General features: G+C 46.7%; 1 protein-coding gene across 2 annotated transcripts in view; it reads left to right on the plus strand.

The window, feature by feature from the left end:
• LOC138292458 (5'-AMP-activated protein kinase subunit beta-2-like) overlaps nt 1-25,461 on the plus strand; it is a 1,223,251-nt gene that overhangs the window by 415,124 nt on the left and 782,666 nt on the right. The gene's annotated exons all lie outside the window — the stretch shown is intronic.

The following is a 25,461-nucleotide window of genomic DNA, read 5'->3' on the forward strand; positions in this document are numbered from 1 at the left end:
AGGGAAAAACTAATTTGGCTGTTTTTACCTCACCAGGGCTTATAAAACTATTTTTATAAAGTCCCTGCTTATAGTTACATGGCACCCAGCCCTAGGGGCACATAGGGCACACCTTAGGGGTGACTTATATGTAAAAATAAGGTAGTTTAAGACTTTGGAACTACTTTTAATTCCAAAGTCGAATTTGCATATAACTTTAATTTAAAAGCAGCCAGCAAGGCAGGCCTGCCTTTAAAATGACACTGGGCACCTCAGCAGTGCACCTATGGGTGCACCACCTATGCTGTGGTCCCTAAACCTACATGCCCTACCATATACTAGGGACATATAGGTAGGTTAACTTAGCCAATTATAATTAGCCTAATTTGCATATCCATTTTACACAGAGCACAGGCCCTGGGACTGGTTAGCAGTACCCAGGGCACCATCAGAGTCAGGAAAACACCAGCATAAAGTGGAAAATGGGGGCAAAAAGTTAGGGGGCCTCTGCAATCAGCCCTGTTTTCTCACACATGCCAAAAAACATTTGACACCCTGAAGCAAGCCATATGCTTTGTGCTTTGCTCTAGGCCCCTGACTTCTCCAAGGAGTTTATCTTTCAGACAGATGCCTGAGAGCATGGCACAGGGGCAGTTTTATCACAGTTAAGTGCAAAAGTTGTAGCCTTCATCTCTAGGAGGTTACTTCCTTGGGAACAGAGGTGGAGTTGCTGTGGTTTGGGCCCTGAAGAAGCTGAGGCCACCCCTATTTAGCACTCACTTCCTGATTCAGACTGACCACAGGCCGCTCAGGTGGCTCATGCAAATATGGAGTGAAAATCCAAAATTGTTGCTGTGGTCCATTTCCCTACAGGGTATGGACTTCAGGGTGGAACACAGCCCAGGGATAGACCACGCCAGTGCTAATGGTCCATCCAGGTTTTTTCTGCCTCAATGATGAGAACTACCTTTAAGTTGGGTAGCTCTTCCCACTTTCAGCTGGGGGAACTGTGTTAGACCTGACAATCTTAGAGCGGTCCTCCCCTAATTTGTTTGCCTATTTGCCTTCATTTGTGCTGTATCTTTTTGTTGGCTTTTGGGCTCTGAGCCCTTTACCACTGCTAACCAGTGCTAAAATGCATGTGCTTCTCCCCTACACATGGTAGCATTGGTGTATACACAATTGGTATATTTAATTTACGTATAAGCCCCAAGTCAAATGTTACAACATATACCCAGGGCTTGTAAATTAAATGCTACTGTAGGTCCGGGCTCACTATGCCACTGGATTCAAGCTAACCTGGCTGATGAAGGGTGATACCCTAAAACCGGTCCCTGGATGCTTGTTTCTAGTCCAGGGAGGACCTGGCCTGGCAGTTCGGGCTGGACTATTTCCAGGGGGAACAGGTTCAAGACATATTTGCATATGGCTGGGTCCAAACTGGGGTGGCATGGTGAGAAAAGGAATTGATGGATTAAACCCTGATCTGTGACTAGGGGTGAATGTTTGATTGGTTCTGCATTCCGTCCATCATTTGTGTTTGTTTGTTTTTGTCACCCTAAATGTGCTGGGTATGTAGGAGGCTGGCCTGGCTTATAGTGTGTACCTTGTGATACTTACACCCTGTGCTAGGTCCAGTTATCCCTTATTAGTAGAATAGGGTGTTTCTAGCAGCTTAGGCTGATAGAAGGTAGCTATGGTAAAGCAGCTTAGGCTGATCTAGGAGACATGCAAAGCTCCTACTATACCACTTATATCATATAGCACAATATCATAAGAAAACACAATACTCAGAGTTACTGAAAATAAAGGTACTTTATTTTTATGACAATATGCCAAAAGTATCTCAGAGAATACCCTCACTTAGAAGGTAAGTAATATACACAAGTTATATGTGCACAAACCCAAAACAGGTAAGTCACATTAGGAAAAGTAGTGCAAACAATGTAGAATCACAATAGGATGCAATAGGCAAACATAGGTCTAGGGGCAACACAAACCATAATACTCCAAAAGTGGAATGTGAATCACAAATGGACCCCAGACCTATGGGAGATTGTAGAGGGTCGCTGGGACTGTGAGAAAACAGTAAGGGTGTCCAAAATACCCCATCCCAAGACCCTGAAAAGTAGGAGTAAAGTTACCCTACTACCCCAGAAAGACACAATAGTCGTGATAGGGGGATTCTGCAAGAACCACAAACACCACCAAAACTCTGAAGATGGATTCCTGGACGTGAGGACCTGCAAGGCAAGGGGACCAAGTCCAAGAGTCGCAATCGTTTCTGGGGGGGCAGGAGCCCAAGAAACCCCGGATGAAGGTGCAAAAGGGGGCTGCCTCCGGGTGGAAGAAGCCAAAGATTCTGCAACAATGAAAAGGGCTAGGAACTTCTCCTTTGGATGGAAGATGTCCCACATCGTGTTGGATGTTGCAGAAGTATTTCCACACAGAAATACCGCAAACAAGCCTTGCTAGCTGCAAGGGTTGCAGTAGAGGTTCTTGGGTGCAGCTGGGGACCAGGAAGGACCCGGATGTCGCCCCTTGGAGGAGGAGACAGAGGGGGCGTTCAGCAACTCAGAGCCCCCGCAGAAGCAGGCAGCACCCGCAGAAGTACCGGAGCAGGCACTTAGAAGGTCTGTGAAACCAGAGTCACAAAAGAAGGGTCCCACAACGCCGGAGTCCAACTCAGAGGGTTGATCACTGCAGGACGGAGTGCTGGGGACCCAGGCTAGGCTGTGCACGGAGGAATCCTTGGAGAAGTGCACAGAAGCCGGAGCAGCTGCTAATCACAGAGTACACAGGTTTGCTGTCTGGTGTGGGGAGGCAAGGACTTTCCTCCATCAAACTTGGACTGAAGGATCACTGGACCGTGGGGGTCACTTGGATCCAGCTCCTGTGTTCCGGGGACCACGCTTGTCAGGATGAGAGGGGACCTTGAGGACCGGTGATGCAGTCTTTTGGTGCCTGCGTTAGCAGGGGGAAGATTCCGTCGACCTACGGGAGATTTCTTCTTGGCTTCCAGTGCAGGGTGAAGGCAAACAGCCCTCAGAGCATGCACCACCAGGAAACAGTCAAGAAAGCCTGCAGGATGAGGCGCTACAATGTTGCTGGTAGTCGTCTTGCTACTTTGTTGCGGTTTTGCAGGCGTCCTGGAGCAGACAGCGGTCGATCCTTGGCAGAAGTCAAAGAGGGAAGTGCAGAGGAACTCTGGTGAGCTCTTGCATTCGTTATTTGAAGAATATCCCAGAGGAGAGACCCCAAATAGCCAGAAAAGGAGGTTTGGCTACCAAGAAAGGAGGTTTGGTTACCAAGAGAGGTAAGAACCTATCAGAGGGGGTCTCTGACGTCACCTGGTGGCACTGGCCACTCAGAGCAGTCCAGTGTGCCCCCAACACCCCTGAATCCAAGATGGCAGAGGTCTGGGACACACTGGAGGAGCTCTGGGCACCTCCCCTGGGAGGTACTGGTGAGGGGAGTGGTCACTCCCCTTTCCTTTGTCCAGTTTCGTGCCAGAGCAGGGCTGGGGGATCCCTGAACCGGTGTAGACTGGCTTATGCAGAGATGGGCACCATCTGTGCCCATCAAAGCATTTCCAGAGGCTGGGGGAGGCTACTTCTACCCAGCCCTTCACACCTATTTCCAAAGGGAGAGGGTGTAACACCCTCTCTCAGAGGAAATCCTTTGTTCTGCCTTCCTGGGCCAGGGCTGCCCAGACCCCAGGAGGGCAGAATCCTGTCTGAGGGGTTGGCAGCAGCAGCAGCTGCAGTGGAAACCCCAGAAAGGCAGTTTGGCAGTACCCGGGCTCTGTGCTAGAGACCCGGGGGATCATGGAATTGTCCCCCCAATACCAGAATGGTATTGTGGTGACAATTCCATGATCTTAGACATGTTACATGGCCCTGTTCGGAGTTACCATTGTGACGCTACACATAGGTAGTGACCTATGTGCAGTGCACGTGTGTAATGGTGTCCCGCACTCACAAAGTTTGAGGAATTTGCCCTGAACGATGTGGGGGCACCCTGGCCAGTGCCAGGGTGCCCACAAACTAAGTAATTTGGCACCCAACCTTCACCAAGTGAGGGTTAGACATATAGGTGACTTATAAGTTACTTATGTGCAGTGAAAAATGGCTGTGAAATAACATGGACGTTATTTCACTCAGGCTGCAGTTGGAGGCCTGTGTAAGAATTGTCTGAGCTCCCTAAGGGTGGCAAAAGAAATGCTGCACCCCATAGGGATCTCCTGGAACCCCAATACCCAGGGTACCAAGGTACCATATACAAGGGAATTATATGGGTGTACCAGTGTGCCATTGAGAATTGGTAAAATTAGTCACTAGCCTGCAGTGACAAATTTAGAAAGCAGAGAGTGCATTAACACTGAGGTTCTGGTTAGCAGAGCCTCAGTGATACAGTTAGACACCACACAGGGAACACATACAGGGCATACATTATGAGCACTGGGGTCCTGCCTAGCAGGATCCCAGTGACGCATGGGTAAAAACAAACATACATACTGTGAAAATGGGGGTAACATGCTAGGCAAGATGGTACTTACCAACACATGGGTCCCGAGCTCAATATGCCACTGGATTCAAGCTAGCCTGGCTGGTGAAGGGTGATACCCTAAAACCGGTCCCAGGATTTGTGTTTCCGGTCCAGGGAGGACGTGGTCTGGCAGTTTGTGCTGGACTGTTACCATGGGGAACAGGATCAAGACTGATCTGAATATGGCTGAGTCCAAACTAGGGTAGCATGGTGGGCAAAATAATTGAAGGATTAAACCGAGCTCTGGGACTGGGGATGAGTGTTTGATTGGATCTGCATTCTGTCCATCATTTGTGTTTGTTTGCTTTTGTCACCCTAAGTGCACCGGATATGCCCAGCCAAGGGTCCCGGGCTCACTATGCCACTGGATTCAGGCTAGCCTGGCTGATAAAGGGTGATACCCTTAAACCGGTCCCGGGATGCTTGTTTCCAGTCCAGGGAGGACCTGGCCTGGCAGTTTGGGCTGGACTATTCCCATGGGGAACAGGGTCAAGACTGATTTGAATATGACTGTGTCTGGACTGGGGTGGCATGGTGAGCGAATGAATTGATGGATCAAACCCAGATCTGTGACTGGGGGTGAATGTTTGATTGGTTCTGCAGTCATTTGTGTTTGTTTACTAGTGGATCTGCAGCACTGACTGTACCACCCACTTTAGTAGCCCTTAAACATGTCTCAGGCCTACCATTGCAGAGCCTGTGTATGCAGTTTCACTGCCACTTTTACTTGGCATTTAAAATCTCTTGCCAAGCGACTTGGCTTTTAAAACTTCTTGCCAAGCCTTAAACTCCCCTTCTATTTCATAAAAGTCACCCCTAGGGTAGGTCGTAAGTAACCCTAATGCAGAGTGCTATGTAAGTAAAAGGCAGAACATGTACTTCTACGTTTTATAAGTCCTGGTAGTGAAAAACTCCCAACGCTATGTTTCACTACTGTGAGGCCTACTCCTCTCATAGGCCAGCATTGGAAATTCTTTAATCTACTTTTACGCTGTAGTTCCTGGATTGGATTTAACGTTACTATTTTAAAAATGCCACTTTGGTTTGCATTTCTCTGCTCTTACTGCTCTGTGCGTCTTGAAGCCTGTCTCCAATACACGGCTAGGCTAGGTGACAGCAACACTTTGTGCGTTCCCTCTAAACTGCCACAAACACAGGAAGGTTACGTGTGCCTGGACAGTCACCTGCATTCTGATTGGCCTTCCTGGGCAAGAAGAGTGGAGGGGAGCTGACACTTACACATTAATAGGGAAGTGCCTGTTCCCACACAAATAGCTGACTACCCCCTACTGGTAGTCTGAAGCCAGGGCTGGGATGAAAGGGGGATCTATGCACGTCAAGGAATCATTTTGAAGTCACCCCCACTTCAAAGGCACATTTGAGTATATGTACTGGGTCTCTGACCCAACTAAATCAGTATACTACTGGACCTGGGAAGAACTCTGCTGGAGTAAAGACTGCTGTGCTCTAAGGACTGCCGCTTTGCTTGGACTGACTGTTGGGAGGCTCTGCATCTCTGTTTGCTAAGCTGCCATGCTGCCTCCTGATCTCTTTCCTGCTGAGGACAAGGACGGGACCCATCTCAGTTTAACCCAGAGTGACTTCAAGGGCTTGCTGGGTTACCTCCTGTTGACTGAAGTCTTGTGTACACAAAAGACTTCTTGCAACACTACAAGTGCTGCTGGACTCTGCCATCTGTGAGTTCTTGATGTTCCCCCTCCAGCCCTGGGCATTAGAAGTGGGTTCTGCAGCTGTTTTCCACAAAAACTGATCCATCATCACCATGCGCCGGTTGGAAATGATGTATCGCCCTTCAACAATGACAAAGAGGCAGCTTAATGACAGCGGATTCACAGCCTGCATGGCGTGACAACAGTGGTCTGCACGGCTCAATGACAATGCATTGCCTGTATTTCTGAGAAGTCCAACGGCGATGCAGTGACCCGACTGTGTGGAAAAGATTGACGCATCTTGCCCTCGGCATTGACGCTTTGCTCCATCTAAAGTACTTTTTCAGCAGACCTTGCATGGGCTCTTTAGTTGGCCTCCCCTCTATCGTGGCCAGCCTGTACTTTGGATTTGCACTAGCCCATTCGTGGCCTCAAGTAATTTCTAAGATACTTCTAAGGGCTATTTTTAGTTTATTCTTTAAAAATTAATATCTCAACTCCTGCCGATTGGATTTTTGTCATTTTGGTCTTGTTTTACTCAGCTAACTATTCTCTATTTTTTAAACTTGCATGGAGTCTTTTTGTGATGTTTTCATTTTGTTAGTGTGTGTGTGTGTTTCACAAATACTCAACACAGTGGGGGTATTACAGCTTTGGAGGAGGTGTTAATCCGTCCCAAAAGTGACGGTAAAGTGACGGATATACCACCAGCCGTATGACGAGTCCATTATATCCTATGGAACTCGTAATACGGCTGGTGGTATATCCGTCACTTTTGGGACGGATTAACACCTCCTCCAAAGTTGTAATAACTCCCAGTGTCTTTTAGGTTAGCCCTGCCTGCTCTGTGCCAAGCGACCAGAGGGTGAACACAGGTTAATTGAAAGTGTGTATCTCACTTACCCTGAATAGGATTGTGGTTTAGATAGGGTGCATACACCTGCCAAATAGAGTTCCCATTTCTAACAATAACAATTATAGTTTATCTAGCCTTTCCTTGTGTGTATGTAAAACTGGAGCATACAAAATGTGAGTGTTCTGTTGAAGTGAGGCTGGCTAGCGTAGTCATCAAGACTGAACAAAACACATCGAGGTCATGATGACGCATAATGTCTGGAATGTCCTTTCTGTTATCCTGTTGCTTTTAACTAAAGCTACTTAAGCCTACTCTTGCACTTCTCATGCAGTGATTCATCATTATGAATGATGAGAGTAAGTAGATGTTGCATGTGCCAGATTTTAGCCAGAAGTACTTCTCCACTTTATCGTTTCCAAAAATTATGACATTGAGACTGTCTTCAAGGACATTAGCAGTAGCACCCATTTAAGCAAGGGTGTCACACTCTAAATTAATTTATTAGCCACGTAATAGGATAATCCCAAGCCTCTCAGCAAACGAGGTCATATTTTCTTGAATAACTGCGATTAGAAGTTGTGTCTGTGATGCAAGAGTTGTAGTTCACATATCCCAATAAACTTATATGTTGTTTCCCTTCATGGTAGGAGGTGGGGATACCGATCTGGCTGATTACTCCACTTCTTCTGAATTGTAATTTAAGACTGTGGTCTTTATTCATCATTCTAACAAAGAATAAAGACTGTCTGCTTTTCTGTTCTAAAGTCTGTCATTCTTTAAATGTTTCTTTTGTCTCTATTTTGTGACCCATAATATACTCCATCTTCCATGCTTTATTTGCTGTAAAGGTGACAGTTATTTGACTTGTTTGTGGTACAGCCAGATCCATACCACTAGCTTAGTGACCATATGGCCTGAATGCTTGCCTTGTTCAAAATCTACGGTTTTCCACTTGTTTTAGACATAAAAGTATTTTACATTAAATCATTCCCACAGTTACATATTTTACGGCAGGCAGATATAAATGGTACTGAATGGCCAGTTCTAAACTCGTGGAAATGGAGTTTGAGGTTTAGTTAAGGCATGTGAAATATAACTGCCAACATATATATCTGATGTTCTAGTGGGACTGCAGATTGGATACCCCACTCTGTAGTCTTCCCTGAAGGTAGGAACCTTCCAGAGTTATGTAAAATGCGAGATTCTGCCTGACCCGCGATCAGTGGGGGCATGAATCACACAAAAGGTGATTGAAGATGCGCTTGCAAAAAGTCTAACCTCTGGCACTCACTCAGGGTACAATTCCAACTCAGCATTTTTCACCCACTGTGCCACTGTAGAGGTCACACCCATAAGAGCTGTGACCTCCTCAGCCCAGCAAAGTTCAGCTCAGGCAGCCAGGAGTGTGTGCGCAAATCGTGCATGTCTGCTCCTGGGTGCCTGAGCTGAACATGGAGAGTGTCTGTCAGGCTGGCCTTTGTTCAGCCTGACAGACACTCTTCATGAGGGGCAAAAGGTGGGGGGGCGTGGCCCCTCCGCCCTAAAGGACGGGCCGCCACTGTCAGTACTGACCCTATTTCTCCTGAGAACATTCCATCCAAAACTGCCAGGTGAGGCCCCCTCAAGAAGGACCCACAAGCAAACCCAGCCCAGTTGTGACCTGGTTAGACCCATTATGTGAGGTATAGCATGGATCCTGTGGCACAGAGAGCAAGGGACCTGTGCTTGGGCAAACCCTTGGCTACTCAGGGCATAACATCAGCCACACAAAAAGTGGAAGGAATGCTTGCAAAAAGTCTACCCACAATGCCACTCTAGTCAAAGGCCCACCTTCTGCAAAACAGTACTGACCTTGCTTCTCAATAGGAAAAGTCCATGCCGAACAGCCAGGTGAGTCCCCCTTCATAAGGGATCAAAAGCAACCCCTGACCAGTTTCAAACTTCTAATGTCTTGTCAATCAATGGGTGCACCAAATGTGACTTTCTAGCTTAGCAAACTGAAATATGGTATGCAGTTCTAGAAATGAAAATAAATCACTTCAAGTACCCATGATGTTGGGGTCAAGGTGTGGCAGTGGAAAGGGAATGGAGTCACAAAAAGCAGAATCATAAAAAGCAGAGTCTGACAGGTAATTTATCCATTTATTTTTTTAAATACCCTACTGTAAAGAAATTGTCAGCAAGAGCAAATGTGACAGTAAATCTGTTCTGGCTTACTAATTGGTCCCAAAGAGGCTGCATTTTAAAATATCTTATGTAGTTAAGGCACCTGCTGCAGAGATCTTTGTGTGCAAAGCAACTTTTTGGGGATAATAAAAACGGTAAGATTACTCTGGTGGTTAATGCTTTCCTGTAGAGATCTGTGTTTTGTCTGGTCACAGTTTTTCGCACAGCACACTATTAACAGGCAGGTCACATATTTTTATTTTATATAGATCTGTAAGTGGTTACTGATTTAAAGTTTAGAACTTTATTGTTTTTCTCAATTTGTTGTGATGCTAAGGTTGCTAAAAAGGTTCGGTTGGGTAGTACAGTCTTATTAGTACAGACAACCCCAAGCACTCTTTATGTTTTAAATTCTGACTTTATGTTGATTCTGACCATTCACTCATCAATTAATACCTACCTTACCTTATGCAACAATTACTGTAAATTGCTTTACACATTTGTATAATTTATTGTTCCTGTATAACATGTATGTGTCTGATGTAAATGGCTCTGACATCCTACATTGAGATGAATAGTGCTATAGAAGAATTAGATACAAAAATATAAAGAACAATTTATATCATTAGCAGCTGGTGGTTTTTCAGAATGGTGGGGTGTTGAAATTTATTGATACTTGTATGCCACCTCTCTCTCAAGCATGGGATGGCGATCTGTGTGAGTGCATGCTTGGACAAAGCTTGAGACCGACTTGGAACTGAGGCACTAGTGTGTACTCAAGAGAGAGCTGTTGGACCATAGTCCATATTGCATAAATGTCTGTCTTAAACCTAGGTAAATGTACTGCATTCAAATTACAAGTGATTACCCAGCTCATGACTTTGATGTAGAGGATCTCTTGCATAGGATCTCCAATGTCCGTATCAGAGGTAGAACTCTGGCCTGACTTTTCTTCTTCTAGCAGAATCGTTATTTACAGGTCCAGGATCAGCCCTTTCTCTTAGCAAGCCTTCCGTCTTGCTGTGGAGTGCCCCAGAGTTCCTCCTTGAGCACCACCTTATTCAATCTTTATCTATGCCCCCTGGCTGATATAGTTCAAGCCCATGGGCTATTGCTGGTTTCCTATGCCAATGACACTCAGCTGGTCACATCAATCTCATAATTCCAGTCACGTATCTTTGACATCCTATCTACATGATGTAGCCAGCTGGATGGCCGCTGTAAATCGAACCTCAATGAAAACAAAACTGAGGTCATGTTGTTGGGGAATAATCTTAGTAATTCAACGCTGAGCTCTTTTCCAGGCTGTCTTAGCAACCTACCCACCCCTAAAAATCCAATAAATAGCCTCAGGTTCTGGCTTGATCCCAACCTTACCTTGGACTCTCAAGCCAAAAAAATCACCACCAACTGCTGTTGCTTTCTTAAATTGTTGCAGAAGGTCTTCCATCTTCTTCCCTTCATCGCTAGAAGAATGGTTGTGCAGGCCCTTGTCGTAGCCCATCTTGATTATGGGAATGCCCTGTTCCTAGGCTCACCCTGCTATGTCATCAGGAGGTTTCAGATTGTGCAGAATGCTGCCACGCGCCTCCTGATGAACATCCCTAAACATGCCTCAGCCTCCAAGGCCTTGAGGGACTTACACTGGAATCCAGGGGAACGTCAAGTACAGTTCAAATTCATTGTATCATGCCCAAGGCAATTTATAACAAGGGACCCCTCCTGCTACGGCCCTTTTACCTGAATACACTGCATTGTTTTTATTTACTCGTTTTATTAGATTTTAGAATGGCCTGCTTTTAGCTTTAATGTTTTATTTTCATTATCACCTGTCATTTAGTGAACGTATTGTTATCATTTGTTTTGCCTGACATTTTCCATTGTGTTCCTTGCCCTAGGATTAACAAGAACAGAATGAGAATAATACAAGATAATGTTTGGTATTGCCGTCACAAGACTGCGTAAACAATCTACTTCTTAGGCACAGTTCACGATAAGCCTAATTCACAATACAAAACATGTTTAGCTGTATAAACATCATGTGCGCCAAGGGTCGTTAGACTGGTCCTTCTGGCCAGGAATATCCATCTATGCTGAATGCTACTTTACAGATTACCTTAGCCATGTCTCTTCATCCAAATCAGGAAACGGAGGGTAGACCCTTGTGCCAAGGTAACAGGGGTGGGAGTGTCTCTCATGGACTCTGATCGGACAGATAGGGCTAACACAGCAATCCTCTTGATATAGGCTAGAGATTAGGTGATGGGGTAGGAATCATTTACCCATGTTTATTGCAATATGTTAGGTTTGTTCATCTTCACATCGCTGACATTCGCAAACCTAATTCTGTTGTGTCTCATTATCCTTATTATTAAAGCTCATATATTTGATCCTAGATTGCAGCCTTTTAAATAAATGTATTGAAAACCACCCTGCATCTCATTTTCTGCCTGTGAATGTGTACGAGACTTGTTACTGATGAGAGAAAAGGGTATAGCTCGTTTACTGTGACTTCCCCGAGAAGTCACTAGAATGTCATGCGCTAGAATGCCACAAATCACCCTCAACCTTTGTGTCTAGAAGAGGTACTGATAGCAAGCTGGAAGGGTTGGTACAATGGTTGCCAAATCGGTGTAGGAGAGACTCAGTGACCTACAAAGTGGTGGTGCTGCCACCCCCAGTCCATCAGTCTGGTGGAATCACGAGAGTCACGCAACGCAACATGGCACCGCCAACAATGGTTAGGCACCGATTATATGTGTCTCCTAAATGTCTCACACACATAGAAGGCCCCATAAGTACCATTATACGGAGACATCCGTGGTCTTAGGGAAGATCCTTCTTAGCTGGATAGAGAATACCTATCTAGACTGTAGGTTGCTCAAGCTTGAACCTCAAAAGTAATTCCCCCCTTGGTGTTTCCATCTCTGATACCTACCGTTAATATGGACCAAACAGTAAATATTAGGGAAAACTGTAGACAACCGGTCACACAGTTTCTTTAGCTAATGGCTTAACTAATGAGGGTGGGGATGTTACATTAATTGTGGAAGTTCACGACGCATACAAAACAGAAATATTTTCCTCTTGGGTAACCTTTCCTGAAGTAAATGCAGACTCAAAAATGTTTCACAAATACAGAATTGTACCACAACACTATAGAGCATACCAATATTTAGAAGTACATCTGACTTATAAAGAATACTTTAATAATTGGTTTAATGGCGCCCTCCCAAATGTAGTGCAACCTGTTAGATTAGGTCCTTTAAGTACAGACGGACCAACGTGCCCAACATTTGCCATGTATACACCACATACCAATGTACATTATGTAAAGAGTTAGTAGCAATAGATAGAAGATTGATACAATTTGTGATGCAGACTTTAAATACCACCCCAGCAAGGGCTGCTCCAGCTATACAGCAATCAGGTGTTACAGCAATGAATTCATAAACAGTCCTCTCTATTATGGGTAAAGCACACACTGAAATGGAGAAGATTCTGTTCTCAATTGTTGTTTTGCTTTAGTGAAAACTAAGAAGAAATATAGAAATACTGAAAGGAATTTCTGGTATGCAACCTCTCAGTCCAAGAAATACATTTATCAAGGCACTTTGCAAGGTTTGAATAAGAAGGTCAATTATGTACAACATGAGTGCACATTTGAAGAAAGTCACTGCAGTGAAATAAAAGTATTCTGCTTTTACTTTAAACTGAGAGGAAACACGAATAAAAGGAATTCCACCAATGCAGAGCTCTTAGTCTGAGAAATACATTTATTAAAGCACTGTTTCAGGTTCCAATAGAGGAATCATGTAGGTCAAATTCAGCAACATGAATACACTTCCAAAAATGATCACAGCAGTAGAATAATAATGATCATAGGAACAAACAATGAAAATACACTACGTTAATCATAGATTATATAGCTGCATATACAGTGATTATATATCCATTCACAATGGACAGCTACCAATAATAATTAAAAACAATTCATCACCATGGGGCTGACTTTCTTCATCTCTTTGCCAGCAACAGGCTGTGAACCCAGTCGACCATGAAGAGAGAACTACCCTGAAGGGAGTGATGGCAGGCAAAGGCATCCACACTCCTGCCAGAGTTCAAAATCCATAGTCATCTGGTTTCCTCCTCTTATATACCTTAAACAAGCCGGAGAGGAGAATTCTAGACATCCCCCCCCTCCCATCCAATGAGTTGTTTAAACACTGGCAAAAGCAGGTTGGTTTTGAAACGGGCACGTTGAAGATTGGCCACATCCCAATGTTCTCTTCCAAGACCAAACCATTCCTTGCCGTACCATAAACATCATCCTTTATCTAAGTTGCACTCCTCCATGTTATGTTCTAGCCCTTGGTGAGAAAGAGCATGAAGAGTGAAAACATGAGCGAAAAACACATTGTATAACTTGTGCACAGAAAAAAAGCTGCACCTACAACATGACTGTGGCTGAAACTCAGTTAAGCACAAAATGGAGTCTGTAATCAAAATGGAGCTGATGGCAACCAATGTGACGGTGTGCTGGTGGCCACAAATGTGACGCTAGGCTAAGCACAAAATGGAGTCGGTGGTCAAGATGGAGCATTGGTTAAATACAGATATCATTAGACCCCACCCTTTGACCATGACCCTCCTAACTTACAGGTCCAAAATCAACTCTTTTTGGTTTAAACATCGCAAGCAAATTAGGTATACATTGTACACAGCAACACAACATTATAACTATAGAAATTACCATGAGTACCCCACCCATGACATTGCATAATTGTCCAAAATCAGGCAACCACTTGAATATCCAATCCCACCACCTTTTATCTACATCTTGTTTTAATCCTTTCACCAGTTCATGTCAAGCGTCAATATTGGTCTGGAAGGATTTAGAGTGGTTGGACAAATTGAAGCAACACATGCCTTCAAATTCAGAACACCTATGACCATAACAACAGATAATCAGTAGCAGCCCTATTTTGTAATGCTGCCATTCTAGTACCACGTATATCTAGTAAGAATTCAGATAAAGCAATAGAGGTATGATTAATATTTTTAACCATTGAGTATTTTTTTCAAACATAATTTTTAAGAAAATGTTTTAAAAAACAATCATTACATTGTACCAGCCAAAGGGGGTAAATTCGCCTTCATAGTGTCATCACAACTTTATGTATACATAATTGGCTGAATAACAGCACATAAGCCATCACATGAGTTAAAGACTGATTACAGACATCATTGACTAAGGCAGTTCAACTGTTGTTCTCTTCTATACATCTAATCCAAGTGCATCAGAAAGCCATTTGTTATTTTATTGGTAGCCGTATCCAATATCTGGTGAACTGCGAAACATTGTCCCCACTCTATGAAATAGCCTTCAAAAAATTAAAAGTATACCAGCATTCTATCCTTGCTTATCAATATGCATCCAGGATAAGTCAGTTATTTTTTCATTTCTGCTTGGATACATTACAATCACTGGTACATAGGCCTACCTCACTGTCTGGTACTAATTAAAGTGGTATTAAACAACCCTCTACCCCCAAACCCTCAACTTGCCTTTAACTGCTCAGTGCACCTGTTAACTTAGTGGAAATTTCTATGGCATTTTGCAAAGGAGGGGGGAGAGGAGGCAGTAAGGGGACATCCCTTCTTCCTTCTGGCAAGGGTCAAGGATGGGATCCGCAAGTAGCACACTTAGTGCATCACAGGTCGGTCTACCCGGTTGAGGCCCGTGTCCTCTGTATTCTCCTGGGTGTCCTCTAGCCCATTCTGCCACAGGCGTTCCATTAACATCTCCCAATCAGCTGAAATGGGACGTTGCCACAGACCCCTGTATTGCTTTCTATGCAAGGCCGTGCCTTCTGCCTCCTCCCAACGGAGTAACTCTGTTCTCCATGTCTGGACTGACGGGGGTGTAGGGGACTTTCAGCGAATTGTAATTATCCGTTTGGCTAGTATAAGTGCTAGGTCAACAATCTAGTTGTCAGTCCCGCTTTCCCCGGCCTGGGATACAGATCCAATACATAATGGTCTGCTGACTCCCAGTAATACAGCTCAGTGATTTCACAAAGTGCGTTACGGATACTATTCCAGTAGTGTCTCAGCGACGGGCAGACTCACAACATGTGGAGTAAATCTGCCTCTTCTGCATGGCATCGGGGACAGGTGGATTTTGTGGTTGGAAATAGGGGGTGTACCCTTTGTGGAGTAAAGTAGGCTCTAAGGAAGGTTGCAAACTGGATCAATTTGAACCATGCATTGACACATGTTCTGTAAGGAATTTCCATTCCATATCATGCAAAGGGCATGCTAAGTCTGTCTCCCATCTTTCACGCAGTGGGGACAGCGATATACAAGAATGGGGAGTGTTGAGCTTTGTATAGCAGCTTGATTAAATGTCACCCTGTCCCATGTCATACATTGTCTGTACTGGGGAATGTGTCTGGGGTTCTTCCCTGGAGATGGACCATTGTTGGCGAATAAAATGTAACAGATTGATTGTCCAGAATTTGATCTGTGATCTTAATGCTATTATCGCTCTGTTCAAATTACCTTCTAGTAGGTCATCTGGGGAGCGATATATTTGTACCCCTAGATATCTGAATGTCTTTTGGGCCACGGGGATCTCCAGCCCACTAAATGGGACTTTGGCAGAGGTGAGCAGCCCCTCTTGGAATGAAAATGCAAGTGACATTGAATGGTTGTTAGAGGGTGTGACTAATTGGTTTGTGCTCTTTGCTCATGTCACGTATATATAACAGCAAGTCATCCGCATATAAGGACACTGTGGGGGTGATTCTAACTTCGGCGGGCGGCGGAGGCCGCCCGCCGAAGTTCCCCCACCAAAATACCGCTCCGCGGTCGAAAGACCGCTGAGGGTATTTTGGGATTTGCCCTGGGCTGGCGGGCGGCCGCCAAAAGGCCTCCCGCCAGCCCAGGGCAAATCAACCTTCCCACTAAGATGCCGGCTCAGAATTGAGCCGGCGGAGTGGGAAGGTGCGACGGGTGCAGTTGCACCCGTCGCGTATTTCAGTGTCTGCTAGGCAGACACTGAAATACTTTGTGGGGCCCCCAGGGGCCCGCGGCACCCCCTACCGCCATCCTGTTCCTGGCGGGCGAACCGCCAGGAACAGGATGGCGGTAGGGGGTGTCAGAATCCCCCATGGCGGCGCAGCAAGCTGCGCCACCATGGGGGATTCTAAGGGCAGCGGTAAACCGGCGGGAGACCGCCGGTTTACCCTTTCTGACCGCGGCCAAACCGCCGTGGTCAGAATGCCCTGCGGGGCACCGCCGGTCTGTCGGCGGTGCTCCCGCCGACCCTGGCCCCGGCGGTCTGAGACCGCCGGGGTTAGAATGAGGGCCTGTGTGTATTGGCCCCCCCCATCAAGCATCCCCCAGTTGCCTGCTTCCTGTCTCCACTTCTGGGCAAGGGATTCCATCGCCAGAGCAAATAGTAATGTGGACAGCGGAAAGCCCTGCCGGGTGCCCCTGGATATCTGGTAGATTGCTGAGATGTGCTCACCTATTTTCGCTCTTGCCGTAGGACAGGAGTACAGTACTCTAACGCATCTTATGTAACCAGCTGGAATGTTGAACTTCCTAAGGATAGCATATAGATAATCCCAATCTAGTGAATCAAATGACTGCTGCAAATGTAAAGAAAAACATCCCGCATGTGGGTAGGCTGCCTGCTCTACCCCCATCACTTGATAGAGGCGGCGAATGTTTAAGGAAGTGCTCCAGCAGGGTATAAAACCACATTGATTAATGTCAATCAATTGAGGGAGGAACAACAGAAGCCTTTGTGGGAGTACTTTGCTGAGTATTTTATGATGAGTGTTTAATATTGACAGTGGTCTGTAAGAGGCAAGCTTAGTGGGTGCTCGACCTGGTTTTAATATAGAAGTGACTAGTGCTTGGCTCGTGGTTACAGGGAGCTCCCTGCATTCCAGCACCATTTTGTACATTGCAAACAACTTAGGGGTGAGCTGTGACACAAATGTAGAATAGAATTCGATTGGCAACCCATCAATACCCAGGGACTTATTGTGTGGCATCTCCCTTATGGCCTGACATATCTCTTCTTCCATTATGGGCCCAATTGATTGTGTATGATCATCTCTGGACAGATATGAGAGTTGGAGGTCCCTGAGGAACTCTGCACTGAGGTTTGGGGAGGGGGTGGGAGTGGCTGTATACAAGGCCCTGAGATATTCTTTGAACGCCCGATTCACCTCCAGCTGAGTAGAGCACTGCAGGCCGGATAGTGATATCACCTGAAGGATTGACTTAAGGGTCCGGGGGGGGTTGTATCATACGTGCTAACAAGGCTCCCGCTATATCTTCGTCTACATGTGTCTGGTGTGTATAGGTTTTGTAGTTATAGACCCACAGTTGCTCAATAAGTTATTCTTGTCATTTTTTAGCTGCCAGTAGTTCAGGTGTACAGATCGGGTCGCCAGTCAACTCCCGCTCTCAGTTACCTATTTCTTTTCTATATCTGTCAAATCTCGAAGCAACTGACTCCTAGTCCCTACTATGGTTTTAATGGCTAACCCCCTAACCACTACTTTGAAAGCATTCCATTCCACTACCTTTGACGAGGTGGTACCCTCGTTTATAGTGAAATACTCTGTGATGGCCGTGTTCACAGTGCTGCAAAAGGACGCACTCTCAAGATGAGTGGGTTGCACGTGTCATGTGAGGATTGGCGAGGGGGCACGGCCCCATTGGAGAGTCGCCTCCAGATGGTTGTGATGTGAAAAGGTCTTAGCCAAATATGTTGTGTCTCTGAATCGCCTCGTCATGTGGTTCGTGCAAATGATGCAATCCAATTTGGTGTGTAAGCTGTGTGGTGGGAAGAAAAAAGAGTATTCCCTCATGTTGTGTTCTCCACACATCTGCCAGACCCCACTGAACAGTCCAGGCTGTAAGGGCCTGTGCTTTCCTTGATGAGTTGGCGTGGGGTTGTGGTGAATGTGAGCGATCTAGGGTAATATCCAACACTGCGTTAAAATCTCCTCCTAACACCCACTGAACATGTGTCCATTCTGCCAGTGTTGTGGAAAGGCGTTGCAAAAAGACATCATGGTCTGTGTTAGGGCAATATATGCTCCCCAGTACCAGACGCTTCCCATCCAAATTTCCCAGTGCAAAAATCATATCTGCCAAGGGTGTCTTTTTTGGTGTGCATAACCTAGAAGGGAACTCCTGCTCTGATCCAGATGGCCGTACCTCTGGCAAATCTGGAATAAGAGGTGGCTATTACTTGGCCTTTCCACTTTGATCGAAGCCAGGCCACCTCGGGTAATGATAAATGAGTTTCCTGTTGGTAGGCAATAGATGCCTTGCGGTGATGCAGTTGGGCTAGCACCCTATGCCTCTTTTGAGCAGATCCCAAACCCCTAACAGTCCATGTCACTATCTTATACTGGTATGGCGGCAGTGCTATCTTTCTGAGGTGCGGTCAGTTTCATCCCCGTCCAACTCCCCCTATTATGCAGAGCATCTTGTGGAAGGCAAAGCAGCATTTTATAAAGCCCAACTATTAGGTCCAACATGAAACATCTGTTCTACCAAACATTCATCAAAACTTCAAATAACACACTTGTGTAACCATTTGTGCAATTGCACTTGAGAGGAACCAAGTATAACTTAAAATTGGTGGGTACCATTTTGCCCATGATGAGATTAATGATGAGCTAGCTCCCTGGCACTCGCACCGGAGGGCCCACATCTGATGGAGATCAATGGCCTTGACCAACCACAACATATAGGGCAAGCGTATCTAAGCCAATCCCCGGCCCCTTGGAATCATGCCAAGTCTTCAAGTTACATACATGACACAGGGGATCTCTCAACGAGGCACCAGTTCAGTCAGGTAATAGTGTTGGAGGTCTGCGGGGTGATCGAGGGGAACAGGGCCATCCTGGAGTCAGACTCGGCATCCGAAAGGGATGTAGTGGAATGATGCGAGGGCGATCGGTTTGTCCGGGCCTCTATGTTCTTCAGCAACAACAGCGCTGCCGCTCTACCCCTACGAGCCTCCCGGGTGAGGGGGACTCTGATCCGTTCTGAAGTTGTGTACGAGCATGGGTTAGGGCTTCCTCATTCCTCTCCCGATCAGGGGCCATAGGGTATGTTTGTTGCAACTAATCCCAGGTGGCTTCTGAAGTTTCGAAGAACATGGAGCAATTGTCAAGCAGGATTTTTAACCGTGCTGGAAATAAGAGGGCATATTTCAGGCCCTCCTTGCGGAGTTTCTTCTTTGCAGACTAGTAGGAGGCACGGCGCTGCTGGACTTCTTGTGTGTATTCCGGGAATAATGAGCCTGTTGCATTGGCCACTTTAATAGACGTTGAGCTCTGCGCCATACGCAACAAGTGCTCACGATCTCTATAATTCAGGATCTGTGCCACAATCGGCTGGGGTGGCAACAAATATGGGTGACAGACCTTCGGGCTCTACAGTTATACGAAGCCACTCCTCAACAAACTGAGTTGGATTAGCTCGTCCTTTACCTTCTGTCAGGCCCACTATCCATATGTTATTTTTACATACTCAACCTTCAGCATCTTCTGCTTTGTCATGTAGCTGTTGGATACGACGCTGGAGGTCCACTAGGTTGTCCAAGTTCCGGGTGTGCTGGGGTACTACCTTGGACAGGGTGCCCTTGTGAGAAAGTAGCCTCTTTCTAGCCTTGTTACCCCCACTTTTGGCCTGTTTGTGAGTATATGTCAGGGTGTTTTCACTGTCTCACTGGGATCCTGCTAGCCAGGGCCCAGTGCTCATAGTGAAAACCCTATTTTGTCAGTATGTTTGTTATGTATCACTGGTACCCAAAAAAAAACCTGATTGAACACCTAGCAATCATGATAAGGGCCACATCATACTTGTTATAATACCTTTGCTGACTCTTCCACGTTAAACCAAAATAGAAAGGTAGGCAAAAAACGCAGTTCCACCCAGGTGTGTACATGGAAATCGGTAGTGACTGCTACCAACCTGTCAGTGATGTTCACGCTTTACCACTACTCGCATTACAGGCAAGCAAAGCACAAACATCTTTTGTACATCCATAACTGAAAGTTGCCGTTATTACTTAAAACACCACACAATATATTTAAGTAAACATAAAGATATGCCTATTGTTATAAATCGTACCAAGTTAAGTTGTGTGTCAGTACACTAAAATGTAACCGTATTGCATTGAAATTACAAATATGTGTAATTATATATGAAAAAAAGAACTGTTCATTCTCTTACCACTCCAAGAGAAATGTACTGCTGTTTGCGAGTTAAGTTTAATAAACAGATTTAAAAAAAAAAAGTGTCACTGGGACCCTGCTAGCCAGGACCCCAGTGCTCATAAGTTTGTGGCCTATATGTATGTGTTCTCTGTGTGATGCCTAACTGTCTCACTGAGGCTCTCTCTGCTTTACAAATTGTCACTAACAGGCTAGTGACCAATTTTACCAATTCACATTGGCATACTGGAACACCCTTATAATTCCCTAGTATATGGTATTGAGGTACCCAGGATATTGGTGTTCCAGGAGATCCCTATGGGCTGCAGCATTTCTTTTGCCACCCATAGGGAGATCTGACAATTCTTACACAGGCCTGCCAGTGCAGCCTGAGTGAAATAACGTCCACGTTATTTCACAGCCACTCACCACTGCACTTAAGTAACTTATAAGTCACCTATATGTCTAACCTTCACCTGGTGAAGGTTGGGTGCAAAGTTACTTAGTGTGTGGGCACCCTGGCACTAGCCAAGGTGCCCCCACATTGTTCAGGGCAAATTCCCTGGACTTTGTGAGTGCAGGGACACCATTTCACGTGTGCACTATACATAGGTCACTACCTATGTATTGCGTCAAATGGTAACTCCGAACATGGCCATGTAACATGTCTAAGATCATGGAATTGTCTCCCCAATGCCAGAATGGCATCCCCTGGGTCTCTAGCACAGAACCCGGGTCCTGCCAAACTGCCTTTCTGGGGTCTCCACTGCAGCTGCTGCTGCTGCCAACCCCATAGACAGGTTTCTGCCCTCCTGGGGTCCAGGCAGCCCTGGCCCAGGAAGGCAGAACAAAGGATTTCCTCTGAGAGAGGGTGTGACACCCTTTCCCTTTGGAAATAGGTGTGATGGCTGGGGAGGAGTAGCCTCCCCCAGCCTCTGGAAATGCTTTGATGGGCACTGATGCTGCCCATCTCTGCATAAGCCAGTCTACACCGGTTTAGGGATCCCCCAGCCCTGCTCTGGCGCGAACCTGGGCAAAGGAAAGGGGAGGTGCCCAGAGCTCCTCCAGTGTGCCCCAGACCTCTGCCATCTTGGAAACAAAGGTGTTGCTGGCACACTGGACTGCTCTGTGTGGCCATTGCCATCAGGTGACATTAGAGGCTCTTTCTGACAGGCTCTTACCTTTCTTACTAGCCTATCCTCCTTCCTAGGTAGCCAAACCTCCTTTTCTGGCTATTTAGGGTGTCTGCGTTGGGGAATTCTTCAGATACCGAATGCAAGAGCTCACCAGAGTTCCTCTTCATCTCCCTCTTCACCTTCTGCCAAAGGATCGACCGCTGACTGCTCAGGACGCCTGCAAAACTGCAACAAAGTAGCAAAGACGACTACTGCAACCTTGTATCGCTTCATCCTGCCGGCTTTCTCAACTGTTTCCTGGTGGTGCATGCTCTGGGGGTAGCCTGCCTCCTTTCTGCACCAGGAGCTCTGAAGAAATCTCCAGTGGGTCGACGGAATCTTCCCCCTCCCTGCAACCGCAGGCAACAAAAGACTGCATCACCGGTCCTCTGGGTCCCCTCTCAGCACGACGAGAGTGGTCCCTGGAACTCAGCAACTCTGTCCAATTGACTCCCACAGTCCAGTGACTCTTCAGTCCAAGTTTGGTGGAGGTAAGTCCTTGCCTCCCTACGCTAGACTGCATTGCTGGGTACCGTGTGATTTGCAGCTGCTCCGGCTCCTGTGCACTCTTTCAGGATTTCCTTCATGCACAGCCAAGCCTGGGTCCCCGACACTCTAACCTGCAGTGCACAACCTTCTGAGTTGTCCTACGGCGTTGTGGGACTCCCTTTTCTGACTTCGGGTGGACTCCGGTTCACTCCTCTTCTAAGTGCCTGTTCCGGTACTTCTGCGGGTGCTGCCTGCTTCTGTGAGGGCTCCCTGACTTGCTGGGCGCCCCCTCTGTCTCCTCATCCAAGTGGTGATATCCTGGTCCCTCCTGGGCCACAGCAGCATCCAAAAACCCTAACCACGACCCTTGCAGCTAGCAAGGCTTGTTTGTGGTCTTTCTGTGTGGGAACACCTCTGCAAGCTTCTTCACGACGTGGGACATCCATCCTCCAAAGGGGAAGTTCCTAGTCCTCTTCGTTCTTGCAGAACACAAAGCTTCTTCCATCTGGTGGCAGCTTCCTTGCACCCTCAGCTGGCATTTCTTGGGCATCTGCCCACTCTCGACACTGTCGTGACTCTTGGACTTGGTCCCCTTGTCTTACAGGTACTCAGGTCCGGAAATCCACTGTTGTTGCATTGCTGGTGTTGGTTTTCCTTGCAGAATCCCCCTATCACGACTTCTGTGCTCTCTGGGGGTTGTAGGTGCACTTTCCACGTACCTTACAGGGTCTTGGGGTGGGCTATTTTTCTAACCCTCACTGTTTTCTTACAGTCCCAGCGACCCTCTACAAGCTCACATAGGTTTGGGGTCCATTCGTGGTTCGCATTCCACTTTAGGAGTATATGGTTTGTGTTGCCCCCATACCTATGTGCTCCTATTGCAATCTATTGTAACTTTACACTGCTTGCATTACTTCCTTTTGCTATTACTGCATATTTTTGGTATTGTGTACATATATCTTGTGTATATTTGGCATCCTCATACTGAGGGTACTCACTGAGATACTTTTGGCAAATTGTCATAAAAATAAAGTACCTTTATTTTTAGTATATCTGTGTATTGTGTTTTCTTATGATATTGTGCATATGACACCAGTGGTATAGTAGGAGCTTTGCATGTCTCCTAGTTCAGCCTAAACTGCTCGGCTATAGCTACCTTCTATCAGCCTAAGCTGCTAGAAACACCTCTTCTACAATAATAAGGGATAACTGGACCTGGTACAGAGTGTAAGTACCCCTTGGTACCCACTACAAGCCAGGCCAGCCTCCTACAGCTCTCCACTGTGCGCACTTTGCCAGCTTCTTATGATTATGTCTCAAGATGCCGAGGTCCGAGGAAATAGAGGCAATGCAGTGTTCAATAGTTGTCCGAGACCCATGGATTTCTTGCAGAATCAAGTCCAGCTTTGTTTGCGGGGGTAGCCGGATTGGTGGGAGGAACACTGTCCCCAGTGGCTGGGCTATTGCTCCATTCCTGAGAGGCCACAAGGTCTACTGAGTGGGATGGGGTGCGGGCCGCCTTGTTGCGATGCATTGTCTTTGTGAGCTTTCCCCCCTTTACCAACCGGCCTGACCGCGCCTTCTGACAGATGGATCCCCTCCGATTCTTGCCTTGCCTTTAATTTGGGTGTCCTATTCCAGGGCGGCTGGTGCGGATTCAACTGTAGACTACAGATTGGCAAAGTGTGGCAGCGGTGCCCAATCGATGTCCCTGCCGTCAGTCATGCTCTCACTTCTTTTGAATCAGGCCGGGGGGGGACCATCCAGTTGTCATGCCCCCGCTCAGTGGGTATCAGTTTCCAGCCTTTCATCTTTCTTTAACATTACTGCTGCCCGCTCTCTCACGGTCAGGCCCCTCGTCTCAGCCGCAGAAGGCTCCGCCGTGGTGCTGCGCAACACTGGGGGGCACCAGAGCCCACACAGAGACCCAATTCACCAGTCTAATCGCTCCTGAGGGGGCAGCGCCACCCTTTCCCGGTATTTTTACGGGGCTGCTCCTCATCCCCGGTCCTAGTGACTTTCCTCACCGGGAACGCCTCCTCCAGTGCCGCCTCGTATTCCAGAGGGTCAGATGTGGGCCCTGTTGTCCCCCTACCGTCGGGGGGGGGAAGAGGAGGGACCACGGATGCAGCTAGGCCCCAGGGATTCCTAGATATCGTAGGCTCTCTCCACCATGGCGCACCCCATCAGCTCATGGCCCGACCCCGGCATCAGAGTTGCACCAGTCGCATCCAAGGGGGAGGGGTTGCTGCTACTGCTGCTGTGCGCACCACCACTGGAGCCAGACGTAATTCGCTGTAGGACCCCGCTGGCCCACGGAAGAGCTGGGTGAGGTTGTCTCCCAAACTACCACCCGGGCTCGCATAGGCCATGCTGCTCATGTCCGCAGCCGATCGGTCTCCGGGCAATAGGGGCCGGCCGGGGGGACCCCGATGTCTCTACCCGCTCCACTCTGGTTGCCTCCCTCAGCTTCAGCCGAGCAAGGTGAGTCTACAGGATAACTCAGGACTCCCCAGCGGGTCCTGGGACCTCCGCTAGTCCGCGTCCGTCATGTTTGGTGCCTTGCCACCTAACCATTAAGCAAGCCAGTTTATTAATCATTCGAGTATTATAAACGGCTAGGCCAGGTATTCCTACAATAGAAAGACTAAAGCTTAGTTATTCTGATGAGATATTTGAATGTCCGAATCGCAGACCTCACCTAATTGAAATGCATTCCTAGGATAACAAATATGTACAGAGTTGATTAGAAACATATTGAGTCCTAATTGTGTGAATGTACAGGGTCCATGGGTGATATTAGCAGGAATATAGGTGAAGGTGACATTTCCACACTAGAAGATCCAATCTCTCGTAGTTTAATATGTTTGATGTAACTGGCAGCAGTCACCAAGTGATCACAAGCCATGTGATTGGTTAAATTTTTGCAGTGTTGATCCGTTCGGCGAAAGCACAAAGTTTGATGTGCCCATGGGATCTTTTGAGAAGACCCGTTGTGCCTTCTAGATGCAGTTGAACACATTTTCCAGCGTTACGAGGATTGCAAGACATCTGGTAACAGACTTCACCTGTGTTGATATTGTATACAATTATCTAAGTGACTTTATCCCACTTCTCATTTGTTGCTTCTTAACAGTCCCTACAATACGCATACGGACTGAAATGAGATTTCACGTCATGTTCTTCAACATCCACATCGTAGTTGGTGGCATTAAAAATATGCAGTAGGACACTTGCAGGTGGAGGTATTGCAATTAAACAGGTTGATAGAACATCCATGGTACTCTGCATAGTTCCCATGCAAAAGTCTGTTCTGTTGA

This window comes from Pleurodeles waltl, chromosome 4_2, assembly GCF_031143425.1.
Source record: "Pleurodeles waltl isolate 20211129_DDA chromosome 4_2, aPleWal1.hap1.20221129, whole genome shotgun sequence".
NCBI classification, from domain to species: Eukaryota; Metazoa; Chordata; class Amphibia; order Caudata; family Salamandridae; genus Pleurodeles; species Pleurodeles waltl.